Source organism: Equus przewalskii, chromosome 4, assembly GCF_037783145.1.
Source record: "Equus przewalskii isolate Varuska chromosome 4, EquPr2, whole genome shotgun sequence".
Lineage (NCBI taxonomy): Eukaryota > Metazoa > Chordata > Mammalia > Perissodactyla > Equidae > Equus > Equus przewalskii.
The window spans coordinates 2,871,213-2,888,881 of NC_091834.1; the positions used below are offsets into that span (position 1 = coordinate 2,871,213).

General features: G+C 47.8%; 1 protein-coding gene and 1 pseudogene across 15 annotated transcripts in view; both read left to right on the forward strand.

Moving 5' to 3' along the window:
• Positions 1-17,669, forward strand: part of MAGI2 (membrane associated guanylate kinase, WW and PDZ domain containing 2) — a 1,255,661-nt gene that overhangs the window by 1,218,521 nt on the left and 19,471 nt on the right. The window lies entirely within an intron of this gene.
• On the forward strand, positions 8,168-9,178 carry LOC103540128 (large ribosomal subunit protein uL13 pseudogene; annotated as a pseudogene).

The following is a 17,669-nucleotide window of genomic DNA, read 5'->3' on the forward strand; positions in this document are numbered from 1 at the left end:
TTAACATTTAACAGTTGTGAAAATTGGGCCCAGAGAGGTTAAGCGGTTTGCCCAAGGTCACAAAGCTAGTAAGCAATGGAAAATGTACATGGACTCATCTTCCGACTTCAGTGGATAGCGTTCTTTCCACTGAGTTGTGCTCTGCTGGCCTGACTCAAAGGCATAATCAGCTTGTCTCAGAGGATGCTAGCACACTCCTGCATATCGTGTATACTGATGTACTGAAGGAGTCCCAGGCCTTGGCGGTCTGGCAGTTGTCAGTCAGCTGCATTTGGCATCTGAAGCTGTCCCAAGCTGTACACTCTGGATCTGGATGAAGCTGACTCATTCAGAGTCGTGCCGGGAGATTCAGTCCAGCCAGGCCTTCAGGGCATCCCTAGGGGACCCGGCCGACTGAGGCTAACAACAGCATCCACTTGACTTTGCGTTTACCTCCTCCTGACCATGCATCCGGCACTCGAATGGGCACCTTGAGTGACCAAGCCCACTCAGATCTCATCACAGCTCTGTGAGGTGGCCACTACAGTTCCTCTCAGTTTACTAATAAGGGAACCAAGGCGTAGAGAGCATTGGCTGCCCTCAATCGGGGAGGACTCTCCGAGACTGGAACTGGGGCAATTTGATACCACAGCCCAGACTTTGAAAACCCATGTTACAACAGCCCAGAGGAATTCATGCCTCTTGATCAGCCTCTAACCCCCAGAGACTCCCAGAATTCAAGCAGACTCTAAGCCCTTGCAGAGAATACTGTCTTACACAGCAGCAGCCAGCCCCAACTGGCCCAGGGCCTATCACAGTGGCCAGAACGGGAAAAAGCTGCCATTTTAGCATATAAAATTATCATGACGTCGCTCTCGGGGGAATTTATCAAAGCATGTACATGTACCCAAAGAGCACATTCCTCGACCACCTGAACAAAGGCCGGATGAGCCCGGCGCTTTGGGGTCAAGAGCAAAACTCTTCAAAGGCCTTCTTAGAGGAAGAAAGGAAATTAAACTACTGATCTAGGATCAGAGAAGCCATGTAGGACCATGTGTCCCATACTCACAGATGCTTTGAGTGTGCATTCTAATGAACCATCCTGCGGCCTTTGAAAACAGCCCCCGGTGAAGGGAGCAGCCTGGCCTGCTCCGGCCTTCCTTCCCACCGGCCCATCACACCACCCGTGCCTGTGTCCACCGGAAGGCCTCACCACTGCTCATCCTTTCCTCCGTGCCAAACCTCTTCACTTCACCCAGAGCACAGGCTCCCCTCTAGGAGCAAAGTTCTGTAGGGTTTGGGGAGCAGGAAGGCGTATTTCAAAAAGGCCCATTAAATGAACTACCCAGAGGGACAGCCGGGCATGAAGTCTAGCAGATTCTGACCTCAGCAGGCTGTCTGGCGTTCAGGAGGCTGGGTTTCCAGGTTGAGAGGAGCCCTAATGAGCAGCTTCGCAGCATCCTGGCTAGAGGTCTCGAAGCTCCCAGCCTCAAGAATTTCCTATTATGTTTCTCATTCGGCCAGATTCGTGTCTCTCTTTTGAAAACGCCCTCCCGGTGTTTTGCGTTGTGTTATCATGGTGCTCCCAGTTGAGGAAGCCTCCAGAAGCCTCATGTTCAGTGTCGAAGGCGGAGAGGACCCAGCATCATGGGTAACTGGTCCTGAACGAACGTCGCTGGCTGGTGGATTTTCCTTCCCAGGGGGGCTCGCATGAAAGCACGCAGGCTGCAGCTGAGAAGTAGACATGGTCTCTGGGGCTAAAACAAGAGGAACCTAGTGATCTTTGGTCTTCCCCCAGCCACACACCCTGAGCATTCAGCCAGGCAGCGGGTGGGGGGATGGAACGATGCGCAGGACGGCGGCCGGCTTGTCCCCCATGCTCCCCCTCCACCTTGGGCTCACCGACGGCAGCAGGCGTCCCTCGCGGTTCCTCGGGAATTGTCCAGTCCTCCGGAATTGAAAGACCTCTCAAGGGAGGAACACTTCTCCAGTCAGCCTCTTAGCAGTTTATTTCGGTGCAAATCACCAGTCGTTCCGAGTCCAAGCGAATTCAGCAGAGAAGGAAGTTAACAGGTAAACTTAAAGAGCGCGTAGACTTCTCAGGTGAGAAGTATAACGCTGCCCCTCCCCAGCGACTCGCTCCAGCCATCGCTCTTTCTAAGGCAGAGGGTCCTCGCCCCGCCCGCACGTGGGAGGAGCCGCATCCGGCCGCTAATTGGTCCAGGCGCTTCTTCGCTGGGGGCCTCGCGGGGGCATCCTCACCCCTCCCTGCTTGCAGGGTAACCCAAAGGAAGTCGCTTACCCTCCGGGGCTTCCCTTTGCAAATATATGCAAAAACAGCTCCCACGCACGAGCTCTGGAGGGGTGCCCCAGGAGCACCCACGGGATGTCTCAGGAATGCGCGGGCCAAAGCAGCCCATTGGCACGGATTCTTGTTGTTTCTAATAATGGCCTCCATGCTCAAGCCTAATGTCTGTGTTAGAACGGTTGCACGTGTGCTGGGAGCTGCCCTCTAAATGACTCTACCCACACGTTAATGTGAGGCTTAATCCGCAGCCTGCAGAATGAAATTAGCAGGTCGCTGTGAGGTTCATCTCTCAAACTGCAGACTTTGAAGGCAAATCTCAGGTGTTAGCTGTGGGGTCGGGCCCCCTCCCCGAATGGTAAGGCCAAAGAGTTAGCAACGTCTTAATTCCTCGTCCGCTGGGGTCTACAGACTTCAAGACTGAGCCGGAAGGAAGGAAGTGTGTTGCCCTGGAAGAACCACCCGCCACATTTTTTCAAGCAATTTCTCCAGTTCATTTGTTTCAAGCACCTTTGAGTTCCTCTGGCATAATCACCCTACCCGTTGTCAACACAGAGTGATTGTTTCAATGACTCAATCAGATCATGCCATGGGCGACTATTTCCATTTATGATGATTGATTGCCTGTTTAGCACCACTGTGCCAGGCACATTCAAGAAAGAGGAAGCTTCGAAAATTATTTTCTTTCTGCTCTGGAGGCCCACAGAATAAAAACAACCTGCTCAGAGTGATGATAAGATCATCGTCGCTCATGAGGATCAGTGACTAAGGACATTTTGGAAAGGGAGCTTAATTTTCCAGATGAAAAAGAACAAGACTTTCTCATTGCGATTGATCCTCTTATTGACCTAGAGCACAGAATAAATTGATTAAAGAGAGAGAGAATTCCTGGTTTTTCACCAGGCCGGGAAGAGATTTGTCGTGGATAAACCAACGTCACAATGTCCCACTGCAGGCGGGAATCTGATATTACTAGTCTCTGCTCCCCAGCACTGGACCCACGCTGGCACCTGTAGGCACTGAATAAATGCTTCGTTGATGGATTAATTCAAGTGTGAGAGATCAGACCACTTATTTTTTCCATCACTAATCATATCTACAATTTAGGAAATCGCAGTTTTTTGTAACTCAGCTTTCAGGGGAGAGTCCATCATCATTTTAATTCTTCTCTCAGTTTGTTGTCAGGAGGAGCCGGGCAACAGAACTGAACAGAACTGAGCTGCCCGTTCTGACCCGCTGACAGTCTCAGGAATATCAGTGTGAACTGGATAAACGGGCTCCGAGCTGTTCCCTGTAACGACAGCTAACTAAATTCCTAAGCTTTAAAAAATCCTATAACAAGTGAATATTAAACATCAATTAGAATCATTTGTAAAAGTGAAAAATGACTCTCTATTAACATCGTTCAGGTACCCTCTCGCCATCATACCTGAGACAGACACGGGACGGCACCGTCCTGTCCTGAGTGACACTCTGCGTGGTTCCACGGTGTCAGCTGTGCCAGTAACACGGCATGAGTTGTGCTTCGTGAAAACGCCCCCACTTAACTAATCAACAGTCTTCCTTTAGGATTTAAAGACAAACGCCAGCCTGTGAAGCACAGAATTTCTTACCCTTCCTGGAACTGTCCTTCACCTCTGCGCCCTGGTCAAAACAGCTGATCTTTCCTCGGCGTCAGTAAACTGCCCCCTACAGTTGACAGAATGGTCTCACCGGCTGAAGTGTGAATCTTTCAGAGCACAGTTTCTCAAACGGAGGAACTTGTTGAGATGCAGATTCTGATTCTGGAGCCGAGGCCGAGAGTCTGCGTTTCTAGCAAGCGCCCAGGTAACGCCAGTGCTGCTGGTCCACGGAGGGCCCTTTGAGTAGCTAGGTTTTAGCAATTCATAGAAATTTTTTCCCTACAAATTTTATATAGTGCGTAATATCCTCAAGTTTTTCTTATTTAGCAATACAGTAATGCAGTAAAATTTAACCAAATATGAATTTTATAGCATCCGACGATCGCTTATGGATACAGACCTGGATGCATTTACTGAAACATACACGTTTATTTCAAATACGCCAGGTGTCTCCACATTTCTCTAAATTATGCAGTTCCACTTTCAAGACAAAAGAGTGAGTGATCCCCAGCTGACCCGCTCATTCTTCGTCCAGTTGATATTTCTTGGCCACTTAGTGTGTGCCCAGCCCAGTGTGAGAGACTGAAGTCGCGACAGTGAACAACGCAGATCAGTCTCCGTCTAACAGAATTCATATCCCAGGAAGAGAGACACACAAATCAATTGTAGCGGACGTTGTGAAGGAAACAAAGGAGCTGAACTAGAAAATAACCCCTTTGGACAAGGTGGGGAGAAAGGCGTCTCCAAGGAGATGACCCTGAAGCTGAAGCATCTTCTCACGTGAAGCGACAGGTGTGCTCCAAATGTGCCCGCAGCCCAGGAGCTCAGTGTGGAACAGGGGGCCTGCTGCACACGTCTGGCCCCATGTCCGAGTCTGCACCGTGTCCACCCGCAATTCACCGACAGCCCCCTGCGCTCACCTGGCAGGGCCCTTCCCAGAGTGGGCCCTGGCCCCCACCCGTCTGCCGTCCCTTATCTGGGCTGTGCACAACCCTCTCAGCAGGCGTTGCTGACACACTGGGGGGTTTCTATATGCGCACAGCCCTGTAAAAATCTGGGGCCCTGATAAACCATCATGTGCAGCGACAGTCACAGAATTCCCGGTATTTCTTCTTGGTTCGATATTATTTCTGAAGAAGTGACACCAGTGAAAAGCCTTATCTTTTGCTGCAATGAAATTAAACCTGCTTGAAATCAGCCATTATCTATAAGCCCTAAATGCTACGGAAATTGATACCTATCGGTTTGTTTCTAGGAAGGCCTGGGACTTTGCAGAAGTAAAAATTCATGGACAGCCTTTATCAGAACCCAGCCAGCACTCTCCCCTTTAAGTTAAGGCAAACTCGCTGTCTCTCCCACCACCCCATCCACCCCCCTCCACCGCCCTCTGCCCTCAGCCCCGCTCCTGTCGTGCCCTCCCTCCCTACCTGTACCTGTCCTGTCCGTCTCCGCCCCCTCCCCACAAGCGCCTTGGGGACCCACTGCGCGTGAACGCGGTGCAGGCTTGGCTGGTTTCCGCTGGTCTCCCCATTTTTCTGTATTAGCAGAGTTGCTGCAGAAGCTTTCACAACCTCCGTGGTAAGAAGAAAAGGGTTTTGGCGTCGTGAGCGCCTGATGGGGAGGAAGGGTGCAATCATCAGGAACGCGCTGCTGGAGGCCAGGGCACAGCAGCCCCAGGGCCTAAGTTCAGAGAGGGGCCTGCGAGGGTAGCTGGGGCAGGTGCAGCCTTCGTGATGGCTCTGTTCATCCAGTGCCTCCTGGGCTCCGTCGGAGTATCCAGGGGGTGGACCGACCAGGATCTGTGACTGTTCATCCTTTGCTCTGGCTGTAGCTCTGCTCCCAGCGTCTCCTGCAGGATCTCTGAGAAGGACGTGGTGGAGCCACACCTCTCCTTTTTACTCCTCATGGGCACTTTAAATAACAATCACATGAAGGCTAAAAGGGTGGAAGGGGACAAGCCCTGGACAAGCCGCTTAACCTCTGTGCGCCTCAGTTTCCTCATATATCTTCTTATAATGAAGATAATAACACTACCTGCCTCGTAGGATTGTTGTGAAATTTGAATGACAGACTGCATGCACAACATTTAGCATAATAGTGAGTATCCAGTAAATGTTAGCTGTTTTTTACTATTATCATTGTTATTTACAAGTGCCTACTATGTGCCGGAAACTGTGTTAGATGCTCACTTAACTCTTACAAAAATTTGGGTAATTTTAATTTTCATAACAGATGTCTGAGGTAGATATTATCTCACTTAGGCTCAGAAAGGTTGAGCAATTTGCCCAAAGCCACACAGCTGGTCGGTAGTAAAGCTAAGATTTAAATCTACACCGCCTCAACTCGAGATTTCAGTTCTCTTTCCCGTCTCTGATGTTCATGGATACTGACGTTACAACGTCAGGCTCAAACCCGCCAGTACTTCTCCAGTACTTGCAGAATGGACTCGACAGTCCTTTGCACATCCGACAAACAAAGAAGGCCTTCATGGCTTCATCTCCCACCACTCCACACCTCCCAACCTGTGTTTCAACCATGGCAGTCTATTGGAGTCCCTCAGATTCCACCACGTAGCTCCCAGCCTGAACAAATGAATGCGTGGGGGAACCGTATGAATGCAGGAAAGCCAGAATTGCATGGCTGATTCTGGAAGATAATGAGCAGCTCAGTTTGGGGTGTATATAAGTGAAAGGTTTGGTTTTTCTCTCTTTTCAAGACAGGCACGACCTGGTCATGATTCAAAGCAGAAGAGAAGCAACCCCTTGAAAGAAATTATTGAAGAAATAGGAGATGATATTGCTGCTAATACTAAAAATTTAATCAACCTCATTTTCACGTAAAGCCCATTTCCTCAGGGAGACCTCCCTGGACCCCTAAGTGAGGTTAGCTCCCCATTAAATGCTTCTCTACACACTTCACTTTTGTTTTTAACTTTTCTCTTGATGACACATCACATTTGAGATCATTTCCTCTATCTCCACCTTGTGTAACCAGCTCCGAAGGTGAGGACATTGTGTGTTCCCACTGAATTCCCAGCGGTCCACACAGTGCCTGGCGCAGGGTAGATGTCCAATAAGTGTTAATTAGCCAATACCAAAAAGGCAAGAAGAAGTTTCATTTGTTGATAAAAGAATCTAAAACCACATGATACTCTGATTAAAGCTACATGCTTTTAGTAAATTTTAGTTCAAGTGCAATTTCTTTGTCAAGCCCCACGAATTGACTCCCCTGTTAGATGGGGAAGAGGGATCACCCTTATCCATGCTGCGTAGAAACCTCCCACTGCCTTCAGGGTGCATTGCTCACTCCGTGGGTGGCACCCAGGGTCCCCCCAGCCTGCCTGCCCCGCCTCCTCTTCCATCGCTGCCCCGCACCCCTCGCCATTCCCACAACAACCCTCTGAGCTCTTGCTGATCCACTTTCTGGAATACTCTTCCCTACTTTTAGTCTCCCTTCAAACTCAAACTCAAATCTTCCCTTAGTCCCAACTACAGAGCAACCTGTTTTCTCCCGGCCCACCCCACAGCATGCCCTACTTGCCTCTAGAAGTCTAGACATCTGTAGTAGCATGCTACGAGTTCCTTGCAGACTAACTGTGTCTTGTGCATCTTTCCATCTCCAGCGCCCAGCACGAGTCTGCATACAGGGCAGGACATTGTCTCATAGATAAAAATACAAGGAAAGCTTGGGTCCTCCTTGACTGTTCTCTTTCCCTCACACCCCACATTCCTTCCGTCAGCAGGTCCAATCTAGTCTGTCTTGAGTGTATCCAGAATCTAGCACCTTCTCACCACCTCCGTCACTACCTCCCTAGTCCAAGCCGTGGTCATCTCTCACCCGGGCTGCCACAACAGCCTCCTGACTAGGTTTCTTCATTCCACTTACCCTGAATTCTGTACACAGCCGCCATGTTGGCCTTTTAAATTATCACTCCCCTGCTTGAGACCATCCAATGGCCTCATTCACACTTAGGATGAAATTCAGACTCCTTACGGAAGCCCCATTTGGTCTCACACTTCCCCTCTTCTTCCTCTCAATCCTACTTACCATCCCTCCTACATGCCAAGCCCTCTCTCTGTGTCTGTGCCATTTTTGCCCACATGGCTTTCTCCTCAGCATTCAAGTCCCTGCTCAGTGTCACCTCATCAGAGAGGTCTGCCCGGACCCCCTTATCTAAAACACGCCCCACATTTCTCTCCATCTCCTTGCCTTACCTTCCTTGTGCTGGTCCATATCAGATTTGTTATTACTACTTATTTGTTATTAATTTTCTGTCTCTTCCACTATGATGGTAAGGTTTATGAAGATAGGAATATTGCTTCCTTCACAGGTGTATTTTCAGCATATAGACCTGTATAACATAAACAGCAGGTGCTTAATAAATATTTGTTGAATGAAAAAAAGCCTTCCCCAGGCATCTGCCAAGGATGGCAGCAGGGTAGATCTGGTGTTCAATGGCCAAGGCCATCTGCTGGGCCGCGAGACACCATCATGGCCGTGCAGGTGCTGCTGTGCTGGAAGGTGATGGTCATGCACTGTGAGGGCGGGAACGTTTCTGGCACTTTCTACAGAAACAAGTAAAAGTACCTGGCCTTCCTCCACAAGTGTGGAACACCAACCCAGCCTGCAGAGCCTACCACATCCAGGCCTCAGTCACATCTTTTGGTGGATGGTGGAGGCAGGTGGCCCACAAGACCAAGAGAGGCCAGGCCGCCCTGACCGCCTCAAGGTGTTTGATGGGACCCCGCTACCCTCTGACAAGAAAAAGCAGACAGTGGTTCCCACTTCCCTCAAGGTGGTGTGTCTGAAGCCTCCATGAAAGTTTGTCTGCCTGGGGCACCTGGCTCACGAGGTTGGCTGGAAGTACCAGAAGGGGACAGCCACCCTGGAGGAGAAAAGGAAGGAGAAGGCCAAGATTCATTACTGGAAGAAAGAGCAGCTCATGATGCTACAGAGACAGGCCAGAGAGAATGTGGAGAAGGAAACTGAGCAATACACAGACTCCAGGGATGCTGGGTCTGAGCGCAATAATGACTGTTTATTCCCCACGGCCTCCAGCACCACCTGGGATGCGGGGAACCCAAGGACAACCATCCAGGTGTCGCAGGGAGCCTGGACCTTAGCTGTCTGGGTCACCGCACCTGTTTAAGAAAGGTCTTTCTTTAAAAAGTGACTGTAAACATCTCTAAGAGCTGGGAAGGCATAATTTGTCCATGACTTACTTGTTCACAAGAGAGTTTTAGAAAACCAATAGTTTAGAAAACCAATAGAGAACGACCAGTTCCTTCAGTTTCACTATTTGCAGCGGTGAGCTGGAAAGGTGGAACTGGAGGGGAACCCTGCGCTGTGAAGGGGGCATCGGTTTAGAACTTCCCCCATCGTCACAGACCACACTCTGCAGCTGTCAGAAGGTGGGAAAATGCTGGCGGGACAGCCTGAGGCTGGCGTGGTACAAAGGTATTTCTAGATGCGCACAGGCTGGGACGACGTGCACCCTGCCCCAGCTGCCTCCCTGTATTTTGTGATCAGAAATGAATAAATTATTTTTAAAGGGAAACAAAGAATGTGGAGAGCAGCTGGTTGGTGGGTCCCAACATAGAGAGAGAGATGAATGAGAGGGTGGTATTTTAAAAAATTAAACTGGATACTGAAAAAGAATTGTCTGAGGATGGCCTTGGTGAAATATGATCACAAAATCAGATGACTCCAGACACAAGAGCTCTGCTTCCACCAATTCATTTTCTTTTTAAACAGCCAGAATTGTTCAAAAGAGACTTTGTTCCCTGGGGACATATTGATGGGGATATAGTTGCACATCACTTGGGGACCTCAGTCTAGACGAGAACTAATCTCATGCCTCAGTCTTGCCCATGGATGGCTTACAGAGCAGATGAAGGGATCATGAGGGAGACCATGTACCCCAGAAGGTATGGATTCAGCTGGAGTCCAAGAGTGTCCTCTGAGTAGCTCCTTGCCACTTCTTCCATCTTTAGCGGGAGATGGCTGTTATCAATTTCCACCATTTCTCCCATGAAATAGGTACCTTATGATTAATTAACCTCGTCTCTTATTTCCACTTTTTGCCACTTAAGACAGGGCTGTATTTCTGTGATGAAGAATACGATTCTAGAAAAGCTTTGAGAGTAAAGGTGCCCTCTAAAGATTGAAGTAAAACCTCTTTAGTTCAGATTCTGCTCACTCTATGAACTCAGACTCGTTCTCGGTTTCACTGGGCTGAGGCCTCTCCTGGTCCAGTGGTGAGGGCCTCACCCAGTGAGCGGTAGAAACATCATGTACAGAAGGTGTAACCAATTTAAAAAGACTTCTTCGCAGCAGGCTTAAAAGCACTTTGTCAGCACTATGAATTTTTTCACATTTTTCAAATGGAGGTAAAATTTGCATATAATAAAATTCACCCTTTTTAGTGTATAATTCTACCAGTTTTGAAAAACACATACAGCTATATAATCACTACCGTAATCAAGATACAGAACAGTTCCATAATCTCCCCAAATTCTTTCATTCTCCATTGTGGTCAAGCCTCTTCCTACCCCGACCCCTGGAAATCACTCTTCAGTTTTCTGTCCCTTTAGTTTCGTCCAGTCGAGAATGTCACATAAAGGGAGTCATACAGTATGTAACCTTTTGAATCGGCCTTCTGTCACCTTGCGTAATGCATCTGAGATTCGCTCATGTCGTTGGGCGTCCAAGAAGTGTGTTCCATTTCATCGTTGAGTACCATGCCATTGGGCCACAGTGTGTCTATCCATTCTCCAGTTCATGGACTTTTGGGTTGTTTCCAGTTTTTGGTGAATGAGAATAAGGCCACTATAAACATTCACATTCAGGTTTTTGTGTGAACATAAGTGTTTATTTCACCTGTGCAGAGACCTCAGAGTGGGATTACTGAGTTGGATGGTAACAAAATGTTTAACTTTTTAAGAAACCAACAAGCTGTTTTCTAAAGTGGCTGTTCCACTTTTCACTCCCAATAAGAATGTATGAGAGTTCCAGTTGCTCCAGGCCCTTGCCAGTTTTTTGGTTTTTTTTAAATTTTAGCCGTATTAATAGCTGTGTGGTAGTATCTCATTGTAGTTTTAATTTGCATTTTGATGGGGCCAGCCCCGTGGTGCAGCAGTTAAGTGCACCTGTTCCGCTTCGGTGGCCAAGGGTTCACCGGTTCGGATCCCAGGTGCAGATATGACACCACTTGGCAAGCCATGCTGTGGTGGGCATCCCACGTATAAAGTAGAGGAAGATGGGCACGGATGTTAGCTCAGGGCCGGTCTTCCTCAGCAAAAAAAGAAGGATTGGCAGGAGATGTTAGCTCAGAACTAATCTTCCTCAAAAAAAAAAAAGATTTGCATTTTGTTACTAATGATATTGAGCATCTTTTTAGGTGCTTATTTCCCATCCATATATCGTCTTCGGTGAAGTGACAATCCAAATCTTTTGCCCATTTCTAAAATTGGGTTCAAACTCTTAACTTCCTGGTTGATGTATATATAAACATCCATCATTTGACCATCACAACTCTGAGAGGGAAGCAGGGCAGATATTATTCCCTAATTCTCAGTTGCCCTGAGAAATTGAGGCCGGAAATGCTTAAATGACTTGCCCAAGTTCACACCAAGTGGCAGGACTAGAGTGGGGAGCCACGCCTTGCCACACTCTTGCCTCCACAAGTTGGTGACTTACTCTTCCTGGAGACAAATAGGGTCACTGTCTACTCAGCAGGACGGCCAACTGTCAGCTGAGGCGCAGGCAAACTTGTGGGAAGGTCAAGTCCGCTCTCCCCAGCTATGTTAGACATTTCCAACCCATTACTCCAGGAGCTCCCATGTGCTTTGTCTCCCTTCTGTGGAGCCCAACTCGAAGCTACTAATACTCGGAAAATATCTATTGAGTAAATCTTCCGTGACTTTCTGCTCTTCCTAACCCCTGTGTGGGGATATTTGCATTTTAACAGGGGCTTTTAGAGATGCCACTTCTTCAGGCCGTGGTTTTCAAACCGTTCTGTTAGAGCTCAACAAAATGGCACCAAGAGCCACTGCAGGTGGGAGTGGGGTGAATGGCAAGAGACTGCCCAACCTAAGCAAAGTAGTTCCATTTTTATCTGTTTTACATATAGGGCTTTCACTTAAGATTTTATTTGAAGAGAAGAATATATTGCTTTCCAAAACAAGCTTGAAATAAATAAACCGACACGTTTCTCCTGTGTCTTGTAACGCCGATATCCTGCCGATTGAGACTGACCCCTGGGCTTCCCCACCTCACCAAATCACTCTGGATTATCGAGATTTTAACTTGTTGACAAATAGAGCTGAGTTTCCTAATCTGTTCTCCGTGACACACCTCTGATGGGTCATCCCAAGGTGGTGACCCCCTTCAGCCCTTGGGGAGTACAGGAAGGGCTTGGCTGGCATCTCAGACCTTGCTCATTGTCATGCATTGACTCCACTGCCTTGGCTAAATAATGTCTTTTTCTCTGTGTGTCCTGATGTGGAAAAGGTTAGAAAGGACTAGAATGGAGTAGTGGTTTGGGCTGGGGCTCTGGCGTTAAGTAGTCGGTCCTCCTGACTTTCACTAGCTGAGTGCTCCTGACAAATTGCTGAATATATCTAAGCCTCAGCTTCCTTATCTGTGAAACGGGGATAATAGCATCATATGTCTTGGAACTGTAGTGAGGATTCAAAGATGATGTGTTTGATACACACAGCCCAGTTCCTGGTACCTGCACAGCTCTCAGGAAGTGGCAGCCCCATTACTAACAGCCCCATCTAGCCCTGAGCTGCGCCCTTCCAGCCACAGAGGTAAAAAGGTTGCCACAGGCTTACAGCTACACCTTTGATTTTGCTTTCAAAATGAATACAGACGTGAAGCATCAATAAGCAAACACAGTCGCAATTTTTAAAGTTATTAACAATTTATAACACCTAGTTTACATCTCTCTGGTGATAAAGGTGAAAGAAGTACATGTTTGAAGCCCATTAACAAGGCCTCCAGACTGGAAAGAATGCTTCAGAAAGAGCAGAGGCCAAGTGAAATAATGAACTTGTTCTGAAATGTTTTAAATGCGCCTTTTTCTTATTTGTATTTTGTTACAAAAAGCAATCACCTTCGTGACGGTTGAACAGATCCCAATGAACCATTATGGTTGGAACATATCCTAGAAAGATTTTTCTTTTGAACACAGTGTTCACATTACTGTCCTTTGATCTGCTCTAATCATTTTTATATTTTCCTATAATATTCTAAATTACAAGAAAATATATTTCAATGCCACCACATCAATATTCTCTAACCCAGCCAACTGTAGGTTGCAACAGGAAATTTTTTTATAAAAAGAAGTAACACTTACCAAGTCCATGGATCTCTTTGCAGAATGATTTTATTCATTTGAGCGGTAAAAGTATTTACGTCTCAAACGGACTCAAGGTTTCTAATATCTAGTACAAGTATTTTCGATTCAATCCAGGTTCAAGGTGTGACACTCTGAGGGATATTTTTAAAGTCCATCCCTGTCCTTAAGAAATGTAATTTCATTTTCTCTGATTTCAGCTCATTTTTTTCTAGTATTTTCACAAATCTACCTCCTAACTATGGTGACTCCCCTTCTGTGTCTAAGATTCAAACGCAAATGGCATTTCAGAGTCTCCATTGGGAACAACGATGGATCTGCCACTGACAATCACTTTAGAAGGAAGTCTCTGTCATCCTGCCCAGAAGAAGAGATGAGCCCCGTTTCTCAATCAAAATAGTGGACAGCAAAGGAGTCTAGAGGCAGTGTTTCAGCTGAGCTTGTAGAATATCACCCAATTTGGAAAGTCATTCAACAACCCTGCTCCATTACCTACCAGCTATGTAGCCTTGCACAAGCTACCTGAGCTCTTTGTGCCTCACTTTTCTCATCTGTACGATGCACAAGTTTATATGTATTAATGTGAGTGAATACATTTCAAGGGCGTAGGAGGGTGCCTGGGACCTAGTAAGCACTTCCATCAATGGGAGCTGTTGCCATGAGTAGTCTTCCCCAATAGTGGCAACACTATTGCTACCTTCCTGAGCACCAGATCCAGAAGGCAGCCACTAGGCTCTGGGTCCCAGCCCTGCGCTGAGAGGAGCAGAGCAGCTCAAGAGCCCTCATTCAGGGCTTGGGGAACAATCAACCCCAAGCTGGAAGCCCTAAGGCTGATGGGTGAGGTGTGGCGCAGAAGACAGGCCCCTCTTTCCCCTGCAACCATCCGTGGCTCCCTCCTAAGGGGTCTTCCTTATCACTCAGCACAGGCTGTACAACTTTTTGCTGGCGATAAGAGCCACCAGGGAAAACCAGTAACGCAGATACGTATTTACTGCAATGCGGAGTTTCTTCTTAGTGGGCCACCTCTCCAGTTACTGCCCCTTGGCTTATATTCCACAGAGATGTGAAAAACACAGCAGGTGCCATTTCTTCATCTCAGGCGTGTGAAGTGAGGGAGTGCATTTTATCTTTCAGTATTGCTGGGTTCCTGCAAGATGATTTAAGAGACTGTACATCTTTTAATTCAAAGATAATGGTGTGTGTGAGTGTGTGTAATTTGTGTACCCATACACTAATAATATGTAATTAGGTATTAATCAGTCTGTTTTCCAGGAGAGCTCCAAACTGGCTAGAACCGCCCCTAGCAAGGGGAAGAAACGGGATCCTAACTTGAGAGAGGGACTTGCATCTCCCCCAGTGGAGAGTAAGATATTTAGGGTCTGTCTTCCCTGTGCGTTCCTCTGAGCATTCACCAGCTCATTGATTAATGAATCCCCAGGGACGAAGCTCCTTTAAGCAAAGTCGTTACATCAATATGGCGGATAAGGTTAACAAAGGAAAGAGCCTCTGATAAAAGTCAGGGGAACTTGACTCACGTCCTTGGATCCAGCGCTTCTCTTTGTCCCTCTCCATCCCAGGGGCCCCTGATGAGAGCCGAGAACTCTTCCCAACGTACTTCCTGTCGCTGTCATCCTGCTTCTGCACTCTTCCCCCCAAACTTATTTATTTCCTCTCCCCCTTCAAATACATGTTATCATTTCACCACCGTCCTCCCTCTGAAAACTGATAGAAGTCACAGATGCAAGCCTCTTTTTGGCAGATTACTCTTTAAATGAAGATCTTTTGCCCTGAAGTGTTTCCTCAAGTTGGCGTTTGCTTTCAAGTCTTCCGTTTCTGTTTGTGGAACAGATTTATTCATTCATCACATAGTCATTGAGCACTAACTGTTGTGTCAAACACCAGGCTAGGTATTAAGGCCACTGTGATAAAGAAGACCAACGTGGCCACTGCCCTCATGGAGCTTCCAGTCTGAGTAGTTCGACTGGTGTTAGTCAAAGAAGCAGGCACATATGTAATTACAAATGATAATCCTAGGAGGAAATAAAAACAAGATGCTCTTGAGGAGAGCAGAGCACGTACTATGGATCGGCGTTCTCTGGGGTGATATTTAAGAGTCCTAAAGAGTGAAAAACAGCCCGCCATGTGAATAATCAGGGGGAGAATTTTCTGGGCAGAGGTGTCAGTAAGGACGTCCCAGAATAGAGCGTGAGCTTGGTGCCTTTGAGGAACAGAACGAAGACCAGTGTGGGTGGGAAACAGGGGATGAAGGGAGGTGATACTGGGGGGGGTGGGCTGGCAGGGGCCAGATCATGCGGGCTTCTGTGGGTTCTGTTAATTCTGGATTCTAACCTAAGAGCAGTGAGAACCCATTGAAAGTTTTGAGCAAGGGAATGGCGTGATCTAATTTACTCCTCAAAGAGATTGTTGTGGATGCTGTGCAGAGAATCAGTAGAGGTGGGCAAGAGAAGAAGTAAGGAGAAAAGTGGGTTGTGGTAGTAGCCCAGGTGAGAACCCATGGCACGGCAGGCCCATCCCTGGGGTGTGGTAACCAGGTGCGTTGTCCCGGGCTCCCAGCCCAGGGGAGGTTGTGTGGTTCACAATATACTACACTTAAATTCTGTTGTCTGAACAACACTGAAATGCATTTTTGAATTTTCTCTGTGTAACAGTATCACCAAGGGTTTATGAAAGATGTCCACACATCTTCCTTGTAAGTGTGAGTATCTTGGCAGCCCGCACCGGCTGCCTCCCTCCAGGTACTGCCCTGGATCTTGCCCTGGGGAGGTGAACGTGACAGTGAGCCTAAGGCAACAGAGCCCATGTCTGTTTGGAGAGAAGACTGATAGACTTGCAGGTGGATTGTATCTGCAAGATGCAGGAGAGAAAGGAATCAAGGATGACTCCACGTGATGGTTGTGCCATGCACCACGGTGGGGAAATAAGGCAAGAGTGCAGAACAGGCTGGGGAAGAAATGGTTTCCATTTGGGACTTGTTAAATAAAGATGCCAGTGAACTGCCTGAGCAGAGCTGTCAAGTGGGCGGGCAGATATGCCAGCAGAGAGCTGGTCTCGTAAAGCTCAGCAGAAATAGTTGGTAGTGTTTTTGTGTGAAAGCCACGTGAATAGATTAGAATACTTAGGAGAAGCCATGAGAAAGAAAATGACCTAAGACCAAGCCAGCATTTAGCGGCCAGGTAATAGAAGAGGAACCTATAAAGTCCATTGAGAAGGACCTTCCAGAGAGGAGGATAAAGAGCAGGAGCATGGAGTGTCCTGGAAGCCAAGAGTCCACTTTGCTCCTGGGAGTGGCCAGCTGTGTGCAATGTGGTGAGGGAACGCATGATGAGTACAGAGAGGTGTGCTCTGGATTTGACAACAGAAAGGTCATCGTGACCTTGACCAGAGCAGCTTCACCCAGATGTGGCTGAGGGAGGGTAGGCGGGAAAGCGGGTTTGGAATAGAAGGCTTTTCCCTTCCTGACTTCAGCCGTGGGCTTGGCAACGTTGTTTGGACAAAGGGGCTGCAGAAATCCCAGCAGATCCCCGTTGCTGATTTCCTCCATCCAGGATGTGTCCCTGTTATTTATAATTCTAGTTAGAATATCTCAGAGTTCACCCTCCTGGGCAATGACTTCATATGTGAACATGATCACGTGCTTTAGCTGGTGGCCAGGTTCAAGAAAAAAGAGGAAGAGAAAAAGAGAGAGACAGACAGAGAAGGAAAGGAAATAAGGTTTGTAGAAACCAGAACTAGATGTGGTTCATTCTTCTGGTTATTGTGTGTCAAGATTTCATGGAAACTAGAGTTTGAAGTGTTAGAGCAGGGCGGCTCTTCCTGACCAGCACGGTGTGTGTCACCTTGATGCGGCAGGTGAAGGGGTCGGGGGAGGCTGCCTGTGGCCTCCCACGGCGCTTTGTGGAGCTCGGCAGGTGATGCCTGGGGCTGACACCGCATGTCTGCAATTGAACTGGAGGATTCTTGTCAGGAAAATGAAAACTAATAAATCACATATAGAAATGTCCATCTTTTATTCATTTGACTTTATGACCTAGTTCATTTTAATTCTGGTGGTCTGGTGCTTAAGATTCGGTGCTCTCACCACCCCGGCTCAGGTTTATTTCCTGGTCCAGGAAACAGATCACCCGTCTGTTGGTTGTCATCTGTGGCGGCTGTGTGTTGCTGTGATGCTGAAAGCTATGCTACCAGGATTTCAAATAGCAGCAGGGTCACCCACGGTGGACAGGTTTCAGTGGAGCTTCCAGACTAAGACAGACTAGGAAGAAGGACCTGGCCACCCACTTCCGAAAAAGTTGGCCTTGAAAACCCTATGAATAGCAGCTGGAGCATGTCTGACACAGTGCTGGAAGGTGAGAAGATGGCGCAAAAAGACGGGGCAGGGTTC